The sequence below is a fragment of the Geotrypetes seraphini genome, chromosome 16 (assembly GCF_902459505.1).
Source record: "Geotrypetes seraphini chromosome 16, aGeoSer1.1, whole genome shotgun sequence".
NCBI classification, from domain to species: domain Eukaryota; kingdom Metazoa; phylum Chordata; class Amphibia; order Gymnophiona; family Dermophiidae; genus Geotrypetes; species Geotrypetes seraphini.
The window spans coordinates 1218186-1230562 of record NC_047099.1 but is presented as its reverse complement, the minus strand read 5'-3'; positions in this window follow the sequence as shown (position 1 = coordinate 1230562).

The window sequence follows — 12377 nt, the reverse complement described above, 5'->3', positions numbered from 1 at the left end:
GCAGTTACTTTTATTTTGACAGTGTCTTGTTCAGTGTGTCTCAAACTGTCCTGGAGTCTCCCTAGCCATGAGATGAGGCAGGGCATGCTAATCTATCTCATGAATATTTATATTGGAAATCAGATCAGACAGGAGGTACCCTGGGATCTCATCAGAAACATTGGTCTGCTTCCTGTTTGTGCGATGAGACAGCAAGGACTGTACTGAAGAACTGAGTGTTTCTGTTGTTTGAAATAGTGCTACTATAAAAGACACCCTGCCTTCAGACCACAGGGACTGTGTAAGAGGATAGAGTGTCCCTGAGAGACATCCTGCCTTGAGATCACAGGGACTGCATAAGAGGACTGAGTGTCCATGTGAGACATCTTGCCTTGAGCTCACAGGGACTGCGTAAGAGGACTGAGTGTCCCTGTGAGACATCCTGCCTTGAGATTACAGGGACTGCGTAAGAGGACTGAGTGTCCCTGTGAGACATCCTGCCTTGAGATCACAGGGACTGCGTAAGAGGACCGAGTGTCCCTGTGAGACATCCTGCCTTGAGATCACAGGGACTGCGTATGAGGTCTGAGTGTCCCTGTGAGACATCCTGCCTTGAGATCACAGGGACTGCGTAAGAGGACTGAGTGTCCCTGTGAGACATCCTGCCTTGAGCTCACAGGGACTGCGTAAGAGGACTGAGTGTCCCTGTGAGACATCCTGCCTTGAGATTACAGGGACTGCATAAGAGGACTGAGTGTCCCTGTGAGACATCCTGCCTTGAGATCACAGGGACTGCGTAAGAGGACCGAGTGTCCCTGTGAGACATCCTGCCTTGAGATCACAGGGACTGCGTATGAGGTCTGAGTGTCCCTGTGAGACATCCTGCCTTGAGATCACAGGGACTGCGTAAGAGGACTGAGTGTCCCTGTGAGACATCCTGCCTTGAGATCACAGGGACTGCATAAGAGGACTGAGTGTCCCTGTGAGACATCCTGCCTTGAGATCACAGGGACTGCGTAAGAGGACTGAGTGTCCCTGTGAGACATCCTGCCTTGAGATCACAGGGACTGCGTATGAGGTCTGAGTGTCCCTGTGAGACATCCTGCCTTGAGATCACAGGGACTGCGTATGAGGTCTGAGTGTCCTTGTGAGACATCCTGCCTTGAGATCACAGGGACTGCGTATGAGGTCTGAGTGTCCCTGTGAGACATCCTGCCTTGAGATCACAGGGACTGCGTATGAGGTCTGAGTGTCCTTGTGAGACATCCTGCCTTGAGATCACAGGGACTGCGTATGAGGTCTGAGTGTCCCTGTGAGACATCCTGCCTTGAGATCACAGGGACTGCGTATGAGGTCTGAGTGTCCCTGTGAGACATCCTGCCTTGAGATCACAGGGACTGCGTAAGAGGACTGAGTGTCCCTGTGAGACATCCTGCCTTGAGATCACAGGGACTGCATAAGAGGACTGAGTGTCCCTGTGAGACATCCTGCCTTGAGATCACAGGGACTGCGTAAGAGGACTGAGTGTCCCTGTGAGACATCCTGCCTTGAGATCACAGGGACTGCGTAAGAGGACTGAGTGTCCCTGTGAGACATCCTGCCTTGAGATCACAGGGACTGCGTATGAGGTCTGAGTGTCCCTGTGAGACATCCTGCCTTGAGATCACAGGGACTGCGTATGAGGTCTGAGTGTCCTTGTGAGACATCCTGCCTTGAGATCACAGGGACTGCGTATGAGGTCTGAGTGTCCCTGTGAGACATCCTGCCTTGAGATCACAGGGACTGCGTATGAGGTCTGAGTGTCCTTGTGAGACATCCTGCCTTGAGATCACAGGGACTGCGTAAGAGGACTTAGTGTCCCTGTGAGACATCCTGCCTTAAGATCACAGGGACTGCGTAAGAGGACTGAGTGTCCCTGTGAGACATCCTGCCTTGAGATCACAGGGACTGCGTATGAGGTCTGAGTGTCCCTGTGAGACATCCTGCCTTGAGATCACAGGGACTGCGTAAGAGGACTGAGTGTCCCTGTGAGACATCCTGCCTTGAGATCACAGGGACTGCGTAAGAGGACTGAGTGTCCCTGTGAGACATCCTGTCTTGAGATCACAGGGACTGCGTATGAGGTCTGAGTGTCCCTGTGAGACATCCTGCCTTGAGATCACAGGGACTGCGTAAGAGGACTGAGTGTCACATAAAATCTTTACAAGGCTTAAATTTATGTGCAGACCAACCTTCCAGTTCATGGCACAGATGTTGCTATGCACACAAAGCTATTGCATCCAATTCCTGTCTTTTCATGTTGCAGAAAAAAAGAGAAACTGGCAACAAATTCTCTTCATACCCTTCCTTATTTGAATTATCTTTCACTCTATTCACATTCACTGTCTTTTTTACTGTTTCTACCAGATGGCACCATTTACCACATTATGTGAAAATCTTTTTTTTTTTTTCCTTGAAAATTTATTGAAAGTTTTAGAAAATACAAATGCAAAAGGGAAAATGGTACACAAGAAAAGTACAATAGTTTGCAGCCCGTTCACATACATTCTATTTTTACTGTTTCCACCAGATGGCGCCATTTACCACATTATTTGAAATATCTTTTACTTTGCAGCCCGTTCACATTCATTCTATTTTTACTGTTTCCACCAGATGGCGCCATTTACCACATTATTTGAAATATCTTTTACTTTGCAGCCCGTTCTCTTTCACTGTCTTTTTTTTACTGTTTTCAGTACCGTTTAAACCGAAATGTTTATATATTGTTACTGTATATAATTCAGTAAAACAAATAAAACCAAACATTAGTATAAAAAAGGCTTAGATAATTTCCTAATAGAGAAGTCCATAGGCCATTATTGAGATGGTTTGGGGAAATCCACAGCTTATTCTTAGGATAAGCAGCAGAGTTACCCCTGTACCCTCCAGAATTATCATTGTCCCATTCAGAACAACCCCCTCATCTTCCGGAGTTAGCCCATTGCTTTATGTACTCACCTAGAACCTCAACGACATTGCTGTTTGTAATTTTGATTAATTGATGTGGACCGCCTAGAACTCCCTGGGTATGACGGTATACAAGAATAAAGTTGTTGTTATTATTATTATTATATACATCTTCTGGAGTTGCCCCTGTGGTAGCCAAGATTATCCCTGCACCTTCTGGAGTAACTCCCATCCTAGTAGTAATTCCCCCTGCTCTTGTGGGACTTACCTCTCTCCCATCCTGGACTATCCCTGCATCATCCACAGTTACACCCACACTATCCAGACTTGACTGCACTCCATACGGAGCTGTCTGTGTCACATTTATAACCTAACCTCAAATCTTCTAGAGTTATTGCTTCACCAAGAGGATCTACTCTCCCATCTTCTGGAATGACCCCTTCACCATCAGGAAATAGTTTCCAATCTTTAGAAGTTACCCTAATTCTGCAGTGGCCAGATCTTCTGGGCTTATCTCTGTTCCAAGCAAACTTGCCCCCACCCCATTTGAAGTTATCTCATGCCCAACCAGGATTATATCTGTCTCGTATGTAACTACCGCCCCATCCAGAACTACCCCATACCATCCAGAGTTACCCCTGCACCCTCTGTAGCTACCTTTCCCCCCACATAGTCACAAGGGCTCCCATAGAAATCAAATAATCCAGGGTTAGCATGTCCAAGACACATTGAAGGGTGACGGTCTGTCCAAAGGCAGTGTGAGGGACAAAGAGAGGGAGGGAGGGAAGGAGGAAGGAAGAGAGAGAGCTGTTACATGTTATTTAAGGCAGATAGAGTGATAACAGCTCTTTGTCCCAGGTCTGAAGTTTCCCCAGCTGGAGCTTAAGGCAAAGGAAAGAGTTTTGATAAACCACTTTTCTGTGATTACAATCAATGCGGTTTACATATATGCAGGTCCTTATTTTGCACCTGGGGCAGTGGAAGGTTAAGAGCATAAGAATAGCCTTAGTGGGTCAGACCAATGGTCCTTGAAGCCCAGTAGCCCATTCTCACAGTGGCCAATCCAGGTCACTAGTACCTGGCAAAAACCCAAGGAGAAGCAACATTCCCGAATCTCAAAGAGTAACAAAAGATTCCTGAACCCCAAAGAGTAGCAACATTCCATGCTACCATTCCAGGTCAAGCAGTGGCTTTCCCCCATGTCTTTCTCAATAACAGACTATGGACTTCTCCTCCAGGAATTTGTCCAAACCTTTCTGTAAACCAGAGACACTAGGAGCTGTAGACAAAGTTCAGCACTGAAATATTCTGCATATTCTCTAGATTTTTAAATCCACAGACATCTTAGTCCTTGAATGGAAAGCTGCATAATGTCCCATTACTGCACCCCAGCCCAAAAGGAGGATATACCTTTACGAAATCAACTCCAGCTCATCTGGGGAGGTTGAACCAGTCCTGGTTTCTCTCTGTCATTAGAGATGGACACATGATCGGTTCTATTAAAGGTTCTCATTTTCAAAAAAGGATCAAGAGAAGAACCGGGCAACTACAGACCTGCGAGTCTCATGTCTGTCCCTGGAAAGATGGTTGAAGCACTGATTAAAGATAGCATAGTCCGGCACTTGGATACACACGACCTGATGAGAGCCAGTCAACATGGCTTCAGGAAAGGGAAATCATGTTTGATGAATTTACTTCAATTATTTGAGACCGTGAACAAACAAATTGATAATGGAGAACCGGTGGACATAATATACTTGGACTTCCAAAAAGCGTTCGACAAGGTTCCACATGAAAGACTTCTCAGGAAACTACAAAGCCATGGCATAGAGGGAGATATACAAAGGTGGATAGGCAAATGGCTGGAGAACAGAAAGCAGAGAGTGGGCATAAATGGGAAGTTCTCAGACTGGGAGAAAGTGACTAGTGGTGTACCCCAGGGCTCGGAACTTGGGCCCATCTTATTTAATATTTTCATCAATGACCTAGAAGAAGGAACATCCAGTGAAATCATCAAGTTTGCAGACGACACAAAGCTATGCCGGGTAATCAGATCGCAGAAGGACAGCGAGGAACTCCAGAGTGTCTTATGTTAGTTCTAGAAATGGGCGGAGAAATGGCAGATGAAGTTTAATGTGGAAAAGTGCAAAGTAATGCATTTAGGTAGAAGGAACAAGGAACACGAGTATAGAATGTCAGGAGCAACTCTGGGTAAGAGCGAACAAGAAAAGGACCTGGGCGTGCTGATAGATAGGACCCTGAAACCGTCGGCACAATGTGCGGAGGCAGCAAAGAAAGCAAATAGAATGTTAGGCATGATGAAGGGAATCACGAGTAGATCGGAGAGGGTCATAATGCCGCTTTATAGAGCAATGGTCAGACCACACTTGGAATACTGTGTCCAACATTGGTCTCCCAACCTAAAGAAGGATATCAAATTGCTGGAGAGAGACGAGCAACGAAGCTAGTTAAAGGTATGGAGAAACTGGAATACGCGGAACGACTTAAGAGACTGGGATTGTTCTCCCTTGAGAAAAGGAGACTGCGAGAGGATATGATTGAGACTGTCAAAATACTGAAAGGAATCGACAAAATAGAGCAGGAAAAAAAATGATTTACAATGTCCAATGTGACACGGACAAGAGGACATGGACTGAAGCTAAGGGGGGACAAATCCAGGACAAATATCAGGAAGTTCTGCTTCATGCAACGAGTGGTGGACACCTGGAATGCTCTCCCAGAGGAGGTTATTGCGGAATCCACTGTTCTAGGATTTAAAAGCAAACTAGATGCACATCTCCTTACGAGAGGCATAGAGGGATATGGGTGACTAAAATTACGCCAGGTGTACATCTGGCTGGGCCTCCTGTGTGCGGATCGCCGGACTTGATAGACCGAAGGTCTGATCCGGAGATGGCGCTTCTTGTGTTCTTATGGAAGAGGCAATTGATCCCACAATTAGTAATAATATAGTACAACTCGCAAGATAAATATTGGCGTCTCTGCTGCAGTTCTGAGTTCTGACTCTAGAAAGGTGGGACATAACTGCAGTTCTGACCTCTGGACACTAGAGGCAGGGTGTGACCTCTGGGCATCCCTTGACCTTTCTGAGCTGCAGATCTGACCTCTGGATACTAGAGGCAGGGTGTGGTCACTGACCTACAGCTCTGATGTGGACATTAGAGACTCACCAGTGTGGACGAACCGCAGACTCTGCAGGGAGCATAAATAGAATTAAATTAACAGTAATGATATTATTTCAACTCTCTTGCATCAGGTGCTGTGTGGATGATACAGAGGAACAGAAATATCCCCCCCCCCAAAAAAAAAAGAATGGGTAAAGGTGGAAATGTTGCTCTCATTACTGAGGGTGAAGGAAGTCTCTAAAGAGACAGTCTTTGTGTATCTTTGCATAGCTGGCAGTCTCGGTTCCCCCTCCACCCCACGTTCTCTGCCTTGCTGATTCCGGTGGAAAGATCTTAGTGTTTTTCTGTTTTCTTTTTGGACAGCTTTAAGCTTTTATGCTGAAAATAGGAAAAAAGTCACCTCTCTAACTTGTAAACAATGTGTCTTTCTCTGTCTTGTGGCTTTTCACCATCTGAGTTTCTGTGTGCTCAGGAAATCTGCCTTGTTCATCACTCGCTATATCTCATCTGGGCTCCCATCACTCTCCAGACCTGCCTTTCTTTTCTGTCGTCATTCTTCTGTCTCTTGATTTTCAAAGTGATCCATGAATTGTTGGCAAATCCTTTAAAATACACCTAGAGCCACAACCTGTATGGACTGAGCAGCATTTCGCAAACCATTACACCCAGAAAGAAGAGAGATTTGGGTGGGGCCCCGGGAACCTTTTGCCCCACATAACGTCCGCAGCCCTTCCAGTGTAGATGCTCTTTCAGCCTTTAAATCTGTGAATGATATGGACTCTGTTTCAAGTTTATTAAAATTTTGATGAAACACTAATCATGAATTCTAAGCATCTGACAATTAACATACTTGTTAATGACAAGACATAACATACATAAGAACAAGAGGAAAGTGGGGGGAAGTACAATTAAAAAAAGATCAATGTGGATATTGGCTGTTCTCACCTCCTCTTTGAGACTGGGTGATACACTTTTGCTTGGATGGTCCCCTGTGAAAGTGACCTCCAGTTGCTTCTTTTAACATGTAAACTGAAAACTTGGCTATGATGAGTGACAGGAAAGCCTCTGGTTTTTAATGAATGAAGCTATTGTGATATTGGTGATATGTTTTATATAGAAGCAATTTATGAAATTCCATGTGAGAGACAGAAGGGTGGAAGCATTCTGGATGGAAATGGGTTGGAGGGAGAAAAAGGGGGCAGATGCTGATGGAAGAGGGGTGAATGGAGAGAGAAAAAGGGCAGACATTGGATGTCCGGCGATAAAAAAGCCTAATGCGGCTTCATAAAAGGGGGTGGTTGTTTTTTTGTTGATTTGTAGTGATGATTGCTATTTCTCTGGGGGTTTTTTCAAATTTACATCTGCTATCTTTATATTTTGCACACTATTAGGAGACATGCATCACTGCTTCTGTTTCTGTGGTGTTGCATTGTAAGCAGAGTCCAGCTTCTTGGTGGTTCAGTTTAACATTTGTCTACAAATTTCTATTTTACCTCCCCCCCCCCCCCTTTTTTACAAAACCGTAGCACGGTTTTTAGCAACTCTGACACTTATAGGAATTCTATGAGCGTCGGAACTGGTGCTTAAAACCGTGCCATGGTTTTGTGAAACGGAGGGGGGGGAGTTTAGTTTGTGTTTACATATTCCATACTGGGCATAGATGTTTTCTGTGTGTACGAAAGACATGGTTCTCTTTGCAGGCTCAATCTGTACTAACTAGTCTGGCTTGTTTAGTTTTAGAGTGGGTGTATTGATGTTCTACTGTTCGCTGCATTATGTAAGATGTTGCCTTTTCCTAGGTACATTCTTGTTGTGCGATGTATGGATTAGTAGTAAAAATCATGTTTTTCATATAGATGAGGGGAGTGTCAAAAAATGATGGGTCCCGGATGTCACATATGCTAGGTACGCCACTGGAACAAGTGATTCATTTTATATCACCCCTGAGCCATCTCTTCTCCAAGCTGAAAACCCTAACCCCTTTAGCCTTTCCTCAAAGGGAAGTCGTCCCATCCCTTTTATCATTTTCATCACCCTTCTCTGTACCTTTTCTAATTCCGCTATATCTTTTTTGAGATACGGTGACCAGAACTGCACATAGTATTCAAGTTGTGGCCGTTCCATAGAGAGATACAAGAGCATTATGGGAGAAGTTCAGAGAGTGTCATGCCTTTCTGTGTGGTCAGTAACAGTCTCAGAAACTGATGAAGAATGGAAATGTTAATGCCACAAGAAAAAAAAAAAAAAAAAAAGACGGGGCTACGCCAACAGATACACACAGAGGCAGAGAGGGACAGAGAATGGACAGATAAGGACTTTAAGACCCATCTAATCTCCTACTGAAAGGAGCTTGCAGTCTAAAAAGACACAAGGAGAAAAAGAAATAGTTAATTTCCCAAAGAGCAGAGAGAGAAAATGCAAGAATGCCCACAGAAGAATGAGCAGGAAAAACTGTGTCTAATCCTGGGGGGCAAAAGAGAGGCAAAATCACTGGGATCCTGAACCCAGTTTAGAAGCAGAAATGCATTTCCTCATGCAAAAAGACAAGAAATGCCCATTTCTCAAAGAGCAGGGAGAGAAAATCAAAGGCTTCTCTCAAAAGAGGGGAAACAGCAGAAGATCCAATCCAGAACCAAACAGGTCTCTGGGTTTTCACTTCTCTACTAATTCTAACCATTTTTAAAGACACATGAAAAGATTTGCAGCTCAAGAAAACATCTATCATCTGAATCAGAAGGTGGAGGGAGACCAGAGAGGGGATGGGAGTGGCAGGTACTGGAAATTGAGAGGGCCTTTAAAGTGGGCTATGAGACATTAGGGGTTTTGTGTAGATTCAGATCAGTTTGTGGAGGGACTGAGTCACTAGAGAGTGGGATTCAGAGGGTCTGCATGGGATAAACATGTGGAAACAGTGATTCAGAGACACAGAGAGAGGTGTATGCGAGGAGAGGACGAACTATTGAAACAGCAGAAGAGGGAGACAGGGAAGGAAGGAAGGACGATAGGGGAGAGAGGGAGAGAAAGATGAATGGAAGAAGAGGGACACTGAAACAGAGAACAGGAAGGTTTATAATTCATTCAGTTGTCATCGGTTTTCCTTTCCCCAAACAATAAGAAATAGAATAATAGCACCATGAACAGTCCAAAGAAAAATTGACAGTGCAAATAAAAAGAAAATGAGACCTTTCTACTGGACGAACGAATCGAGAAATGTGGTGAAAATCAAGTACAATTTGGGGGAGGGGGTCCCCAAGTTTGTTAACCTTTTCAATTCAGGCAACTTTGCCCTGACAATTTTTACACAGCTTTGCCAAATAAGTACAGTGTATATACGAAAAAAAAACCTCAGTACATCAGAGAATCAAAAGAACCCCATCAAACTAGCTTTAGTCTTTTGTGGGCACAGTTTGATTTGCTCTTTCTCTCTCTCTATCTGTCTATCTCTTCTTTCTCTCTTCTATCTCTCTGTCTATCTGTCTCTTCTATCTCTCTGTCTCTGTCTTCTATCTCTCTGTCTCCCTCTTCTCTCTCTTTGTCTATCTCTCTTCTCTCTATTTGTCTATCTCTCTTCTCTCTATCTGTCTATCTCTTCTTTCTCTCTTCTATCTATCTGTCTATCTGTCTCTTCTATCTCTCTGTCTCTCTCTTCTATCTCTCTGTCTCCCTCTTCTCTCTCTTTGTCTATCTCTCTTCTCTCTATTTGTCTATCTCTCTTCTCTCTATCTGTCTATCTCTTCTTTCTCTCTTCTATCTATCTGTCTATCTGTCTCTTCTATCTCTCTGTCTCCCTCTTCTCTCTCTTTGTCTATCTCTCTTCTCTCTCTTTGTCTATCTCTCTTCTCTCTCTTTAAGAACATAAGAAGTTGCCCCCGCTGAGTCAGACCAGAGGTCCATCTTGCTCAGCGGTCCGCTCCCACGGCGGCCCATCAGGCCTAGTGCCTGAACAGTGATCCCTGATTAATTTTATAACTTACCTCTAATCCCATCCCTATAATCTACCTTTACTCTTATCTGTACCCCTCAATCCCTTTGTCTTCCAAGTACCTATCCAAAGCTTCTTTGAACCCCTGTAGTGTGCTCCTGTTTATCACATCCTCTGGTAGCGCGTTCCATGTATCCACCACCCTCTGTGTGAAAAAGAACTTCCTGGCGTTTGTTCTAAACTTCTCCCCTTTCAATTTCTCTGAGTGCCCCCTTGTACTTGTTGATCCCCATAATTTGAAAAATCTGTCCCTGTCTATTTTTTCTATGCCCTTCATGATCTTGAAGGTTTCTATCATGTCTCCTCTAAGTCTCCGCTTTTCCAGGGAGAAAAGCCCTAGCTTTTTCAGTCTGTCAGTATATGAGAGGTCCTCCATGCCCTTTATTAGCTTAGTTGCTCTTCTCTGGACCCTCTCAAGTACCTCCATGTCCTTCTTGAGGTACGGCGACCAGAACTGAACACAGTACTCCAGGTGTGGGTGCACCATAGCAGGATGAGGGGTACAGTGGCAGGATGACTTCCTTTGTCCTGGTCGTGATACCCTTCTTAATGATACCCAACATTCTGTTTGCTTTGTCTCTGTCTCTTCTCTCTATTTGTCTCTGTCTCCCTCTTCTCTCTCTCTCTGTCTATCTCTTCTTTCTCTCTTCTATCTATCTATCTCTCTGTCTCTCTCTTCTCTCTATTTGTCTCTGTCTCTCTCTCTGTCTTTGGGTAATGTGTCTCTCTTCTCTCTCTGGATTTTGCACAGTACAATAGGAAATGTATTTCTGCCTCAAATCTGGGGATGGATCCTACAGAGTTTGCTGCTCGTCCTCTTTCCCCAGGATTAGAAAGTTTTTCCTGTTCATTCTTTTGGGGGAAGTCTTAGATTTTTTTCTCTCTGCTCTTTGGGAAATGTACATCCCTTTTCTCTTTGCATTTTGCACAGTCCAGGAGGAAATGCATTTCTGCTTTGAATCTTGTTTCTCCTTTTTCCTGCTCATTCTTTTCTCTCTGTTCTTTGGGGAATCTTGTGTGACTGAGTTACAGTGTAAGAATTGGTCTCGTTCATGGTTTACATGATACAATCAAATAAAACCAAAATAATTGTTCGACTCGCACAACAATAAACATACAGGATAACATTCAGTCCTAAATAAAAGCAGATTAAGATTTCACAGGACAGTTGTTAATTCCGTTTGCCTTGTTCACTTTCCCCTTTGAGATGTCTTGAAGTCCTGTGACAGTGGAGGTCGTTGCTGAACTTTGGGGGGGTTTGTCGAGTGTGTACTAGGTGTACACCTGGGAGGGCCTCCGAGTGTGCAGATCGCCAGACTTGATGGACCGAAGGTCTGATCCGGAGATGGCGCTTCTTATGTTCTTATGACCCATCCTAGATCTCAGAATTCAATTTCAATGCATTTGGCATTTTGACTACTCTGATTCCCATCTTGCCAGAAGTTCTCAAAAATGAAAACTTATATTTCCTTGCAGAACTTTCAGGAGATTCAGTCATTCTTTTGCTTTTAAATTAACAGAACTCTGGAATGCTTTAAGAAGTTTAGGGCCCTTCACTCTATTCCAGAAAGCCATGAAAACTTTCCTCTTTGCTAAACACTTTGAAAACTAACCATTCTGGTTTATTTTTTCCATGATTGTTAACCGAGTCGAGCGCCTTTTGGTTGATGATCCGGTCTATAAAATTAAGCTTTAGTTTAATTTAGTATAGGCTTTGTCGGGTCTCGGTTCTTCAGTGGTCTTCTCAGCTCTTAAATTAAACTAAAGTGACCCACTTCCATAAAAGAGACAAAGACAGGCAAAGCTAAGATCAGAAAAACAAGAAGAGATATGGCAGGAGACAGGTCTTCTGAGCAAGAGGCACCGTGTCAGGGCTAGTCTCAGTTAGGGTGCTGGTCTTTGACCTGGGGGCCGCCATGTGAGCAGACTGGTGGGTATGATGGACCACTGGTCTGACCCAGCAGGCGGCAATTCTTAGGTTCTTATGACAGAGAGACTCTGACAGATGCAGCAATAGTGAAAAAGAAGCAGACTCGGATTTGTGGGGGGGTGAGGGGGGGAAGAAAATTAGCCCCTGCCTCATGTCTCATTGTTTCCAGTCCATCCCAGAAGGGACCTCTGAGATTTTCCATTGAGGACTGGTAAAGTCTCTCTGTGAAGGTCTCTCACAGCCTGGACTGCTCTGAGCTCAGAGGCAGGAACCGGTCTCAGCACTTTCTGAAAGTGACATCAGTTCTTAGGCAGTGACGCTGCCACCAACACCTTTACTACTGCCCCCACTTAGAGAGAAGCAGCCACCGATCCTCAGAGAGAGAGGAACCTTA